The sequence below is a fragment of the Mobula hypostoma genome, chromosome 5 (genome assembly GCF_963921235.1).
Source record: "Mobula hypostoma chromosome 5, sMobHyp1.1, whole genome shotgun sequence".
Taxonomy (NCBI): Eukaryota; Metazoa; Chordata; class Chondrichthyes; order Myliobatiformes; family Myliobatidae; genus Mobula; species Mobula hypostoma.
The window spans coordinates 116,452,385-116,458,240 of NC_086101.1; the positions used below are offsets into that span (position 1 = coordinate 116,452,385).

Below are 5,856 nucleotides of genomic sequence, written 5' to 3' on the forward strand. Positions count from 1 at the left end.
CCCAGCACATCTGTAGTTGTGAACTTCCCATGATTCAGGACATTTACAAAGACAGGTGTGTAAAAAGGGCCAGTGGGGACCCGAGTCACCCAACCATAATCTATTCCAACTGTTATCATCAGGGAAATGGTACAGCAGCATAAAAGCCAGGACCAACAGGCTCCGGGACAGCTTCTTCCACCAGGCCATCAGACTGATGAACTCACGTTGATTTGAGTGTATTTCTATATTACATTGACTGTTCCATTTATTACAAATTGCTATGATTGCACATTGCACATTTAGATGGAAACATAACGTAAAGATTTTTACTCCTCATATATGTGAAAGATGTAAGAAATAAAGTCAATTCAAATATAGAGATTTAAAAAGTAGAATTAAATTTAAAAAAAGAGGAAAAATAGTGAGGTAGTGTCCATGGTAAAAATGTCCATTCAGAAGTCAGATGGCAGAGGAGAAGAAGCTGTTCCTGAGTCACTGAGTGTGTGCCTTCACACTCCTGTACCTCCTCCCTAATGGTAGCAATGAGAAGAGGGCATGACCTGGGTGATGGGGTTCGTAACGATAGTGCCACCTTTTTCAAGCATCGCTCCTTGAAGATGTCCTTGATGCTGGTGGGTGGATGGGTGGGGGGGGCAGTGGTGGCTGGTGCCTATGATGGAAATGACTGAGTCTACAACTTTCTGCAGCTTATTTCGGTCCCGTGTAGTGGCCCTGCTCCATACCAGACACTGATGCAGCCAGTTAGAAAGCTCTCCACAGTACATCTGTAGAAATTTGAGAGTGCCTTTGATGACGTACCGAATCTCCTCAAACTCCTAATGAAATTTCGATACGTTGGGGTCAGGATAGTTCCTCAGAGATGCTGACACTCAGCAACTTGAAACTGGGGGAGTAGGTGAACCCGCGCCTTTTTGCACGGGTCGGATTGTAAGAAAATTCTTAACTGATCTCATATGCTAATTGCAGCGAATTTGCAGTTAACTAGGGACAAATAAGTATGTGCACAAAAAAAAACCGCCAGTGTACGGGTGCGTGCGCTCAAAATGTGTCAACGTTGATTTTTCTCCCCAGATGGCTGAGTTCCTCCTGCATTTTGCGCGTTGCTCCAGATTCCGCCGTCTGCTGACAAACGTGCCTCCTGTTTACACCTTCTTTGTCGGTTCACTTGCAAACACACACAAATAATTAAAAAACAACACTCTGATACATTCTTATACATGCACACAAACTCTCTCCCTCTCTCTCTCTCTCACACACACTGTCATGAGCCCTGTGGATCTGTGTGGAGAGCCGTAGAGCGTTGGGTTCCGAGGTTTCTAGAGCACTTGTATTTGTTAATTGTTGTCTTATCTGGAGCCGTTAAGCCCTTGAGCTCTCTGTTTAATCTTGTGAAGTTTATTTTGACTGTCACGGGGTTTTCCGGGTACTTTGATTATTTAACGTGGACTCCCGATTAGTGCTTACCGTGGGGTCCTTGGAGTAAGAAGGATTCGTCTTGCAGTGCCTTTCGATCGAGCCATCGATTTTCTATTGGAATTCCCATGAATAAACTCTTGTTTCTGTCCCTACTTGGGTGTCCGTTGTTCCTCCAAACCTGGATTCAGTCGTTTGTCGGTGCTCACCATCACACAAACACACACATACACACAGACAGACAGACAGACACACACACACACACACACAATCATTCAGACACACCTATTCACACTCCCACTATCAGTCACACATGGGGAGACGTACTCATACTTTCACATAGTCACGGCATCCTTCAGCCACAGATCCATTTGGGCACACGCTAATACTCACTATTTCTCTCTTGTATTACACAAACTCGTCCTGGGTATGACTCTAAACTGCAACCGGTGATGAGGCTCTGATTGGGGACTTTCAGAGCTTTGGGAAAAGTGGAGTTACCCCTTAGTCATTCATTGCTCCCAGGGCCGCTCTGACCCGGAACAGTAGCACCTGCAAGGGTTCCTGCTCAGGATACGAGCGAAGGCAAACGACAGATCCGGCAGGTTCAGTAACTGAACTTATGACGGAGAAGGCGGGTGAGCTAGAACCTCAAATGTCAACGGCTATAGTACAGGCGGATGAACTTTTGGGAAGAGAAATGGCGATTTCTTCAGTTCGCCCAATGGAAGGCAATAGCAAACCACTATTGTTAGATACCAGATTTCCTAGAATCTATTTGCTAAGAAAACCATGGTCAAACTCACAAAATGTATCACACAACAACAGCATCAAGTGGATCTTCAAGACAATTCTGAAGATGTTTCACTCAGTAGAGTTGGAAAATCTGGGCAGCAGGATATCCCCGACCATCATCAAGCTACTGCTCATAAAATTCAAGTAACACAAAAGAAAATTATTGCCACTTGGAATGTAAAAACCATATATCAAGCAGGAAGATTGGACAATGTGATAAATGAAATGGAAAGACTAAAAATTAACATAATAGGAATTAGCGAAGTTCGTTGGATGGGAGCTCGAACATGTCAGAATAGAAATAAAACACTAATATATTCTTGTGGAACATCCCATACTAATGGAGTAGGAATTCTTATGCATGAAAACATGGCAAAAAGTGTTTTAGGACATTGGGCAGTATCGAAAAGTGTGCTCCTTGTTAGATTCAGAGGACAACCATTTGATTTTGCAATTATACAGCTGTATGCACCAACAACAGATGGAACAAATGAGGATATTGTCACAATGGGGGGCATTGATGGCGGGAACGGACCCAAATGCAAGACACAGACACTGAAGTACAAGGAACAGGACTTGACTAGAGTAGGGACGTGACAGGATACAGACAAAGAGCAGGGACGAGAACGCAGACTTGGGCTTGAACTCCGAGCCAGAGACTGGACAAGGACCCAGAACCTGGGTCTTGCCTCGGGCTCAGGCCCCAGAACCAGGCATGGACATGACATGACTGCAGGACTGGAGACTGGGGTCTTGAGGCTTGAGGCTTGCGGACAGGCTTGTGGTCTTGAGGTATGAGGGCTGGAGACAGGCTTGGGGTCTTGAGTCTTGGAATGTGGAGGCTGATAACTCGGAGGCTGGATTGGAGACAGACTGGAAACTGCACATCAACATGGAGCCGGGACTTATCCTTCGAAAAGCTGGGACTCATCTTCAACACGACACCAACATGAGACAGGACAGTACGTAGACATAGAGCCGGGACTTATACTTAGACGAGCCGGGATGCAATTTCATCTCCACACCAAGGTGGGGCAGGACCATCCATCGGGTAACTGCAGAACTGCCAGACTTACCCAACAGAGGCAAAGACAAGACAGGACAGGTCCCCCCGCAGGGCAACGGCAGAACGGCCTGACTTACCCCACAGAGGCGAGGACAAGACAAGACAGATCCCCCCCCCCCCGGCAGGGCAACGGCAGAATGGCGTGACTTACCCCAGGGAGGTGAGGACAAGACAGATCCCCCCGCAGGGCAATGGCAGAATGGCCTGACTTACCCCAGAGAGGCAAGTACAAGACAAGGCAGATCCCCCCCCGCAGGGCAACGGCAGAACGGCCTAACGTACCCCACGGAGGCGAGGACAAGAAGAGACAAACACCGAAGAACGAAAGACAGTTCCATCTCTGCACCGGCGATTGAACTCGACAGTGGTGCAGGGGAGGTATCCAGGCAGAGAGTCAGGCGATGTACCCAGGCAGAGAGTCAGGCGAGGTATCCAGGCAGAGAGTCAGGCGAGGTATCCAGGCTAGGGGGGAAAAGACAGGGAGGGGAACAGGACAGGCCAGCAGGGAATCTCTGGTTTGCAGAGGTATTCATGTCTTAGCCCCAAAACGAGAATCATGTGCCTACAACAGAAACTGGGGAAAACCAGAAACCCCGGAACAAGGAACCACGGGCCGGACCGTGAACCGGAACACGGAGTTCACGGAGTTCACGGACCGGACCATGACAGATATAGATAAATTCTATGACGAGTTTATAGGAAGTTTATAGGAGGAAGAACTACAAAACTTCATTGATATAGTTGTTGAAGAAAGTGCAAAAATGGGTCTGTCTATCAATCGCAAAAAGACAGAATGTATGGTGATATCCAAAAAGAAGGAGAATCCTATCTGCAGGCTGAGAATAAACGGGGAAGACATAAAACACGCATAGAACTTTTGCTACTTAGGAAGCTGGGTGACATCAGATGGCAGGTGCGACATGGACATCAAAAGAAGAATAGGGATGGTAAAAGACACCTTTACGAGAATGAAGAGTATACTGACCAATACTAAACTGGGCATGATAATCCGCCTCAGAGTACTGAAATGTTACGTGTATCCAGTTCTGTTATATGGATCAGAATGTTGGCCAATATCTAGTAACATGAGGAAACGAATTGAAGCAGCAGAGATGTGGTTTTTCAGGAGGATGCAAAGAATATCATAGACGAAACGAACATCTAACGAGGATGTCATGAACAGAGCAAGCACAAAAAGAGAAATAATGTATGAGATCATTTAAAGGCAACGTAACTTCATTGGACATGTGATTAGGAAAGAGGAGTTAGAATGCACGGTAATTATGGGAAAGATTGAAGGGAAGAAAGTAAGAGGAAGACAAAGACAAATAATGCCAGAGAACTGATGACAGCAGCCAGAGAACTGGAATTGAATACAAATGAATCGATCCACTTGACCCGAAACAGGAGTGTGGGCCATGGCAGTCAAAGCTCAATCTGGGTATGGCACCTGATGATGATGATGATTACACAAACACAGACCGGAAAATTCATACACGCACGCATTGGTACTTCCATACTAGAACATGATGCAAGCAGTCAGTATACTGTCCACCGCGTATCTATAGAGGTTTTGGATGATACAGTATCTTGAGGTTTCTAATCATTTTTCTGGCTCCAACACCCAGAGAAGGAACTAAGAAATTGAGTTCATGGCAGAGCCCGGCTAGCTCAGTCGGTAGAGCATGAGACTCTTAATCTCAGGGTCGTGGGTTCGAGCCCCACGTTGGGCGATACTCTCTCTCTTTAACTGCCTCTGGGGAAAATCTCAGCGATTCTTCACTCCATCTCTTTATATCGGCTATCATCCGGCTACCTAACTTTCCTCGTCCCAAAAACCGATTTTATTGTGATACTACGTTAGGTATATGTCACCATATACTCCCCTGAGATTCATTTTATTGCAGGTATTTGCGGGAAAATAAGAAAGAAATATAATACAATTTATGATAAACTGTACATAACCAAAGATGGTCACAAAACCAATATGCAGAAGGACAACTTTTGCAAATAAATAAATAACGCTGAGAACTTGGAGTCCTTGAAAGTGGGCCTGTAGGTTTTGGAATCCGGTCAGTGTTCGGGTGAGTGAAGTTATCCACACTGATAGTTGTTGAAGAATCAGGAGCCTAATGTTTGCAGGGTAACCACTCTTCCTGAAACTGGTGGCGTGGGGGCAGCGACAAGAGAGCATGGCCTGGATGGTGGGTCCTTGATGATACTTGCTGATTTCTTGTGGCAGCGCTATTTGTAGATGTGCTCAATGGTGGGGAGGGTTTTGTCTGTCATCGACTGGTCTGTGTCCACCACTGTTTGGTAGATCTCTCTATTCCTCCGCATTGGTACAATTACCCCCCACAGATGCAGTTTGACCGCTTTTGTTTCTTCCGGGTTTCATTTCGGTAGCCTCCTGACTCCAGACCATCCGGACTCTCCCTGTAATTCAATCCTCCAGTCACAGCGACACCTCGTGGAACGCTCTGCTCCCTCTACAGTTCAATGACGTAATGTCTATGGTATGACAACGGGAATTGGACGTAACATTCCCGGTGCTGTCTGACCAATGTCGTCACAACACT

At 46.2% G+C, this 5,856-nt stretch overlaps 1 non-coding gene across 1 annotated transcript; it reads left to right on the plus strand.

The window, feature by feature from the left end:
• Window positions 1-4,937: 4,937 nt before the first annotated feature.
• Window positions 4,938-5,010, plus strand: trnak-cuu (transfer RNA lysine (anticodon CUU)). Its single transcript has one exon. It is a non-coding gene; the product is annotated as a tRNA-Lys (tRNA).
• The last annotated feature ends 846 nt before the right edge of the window (window positions 5,011-5,856 follow it).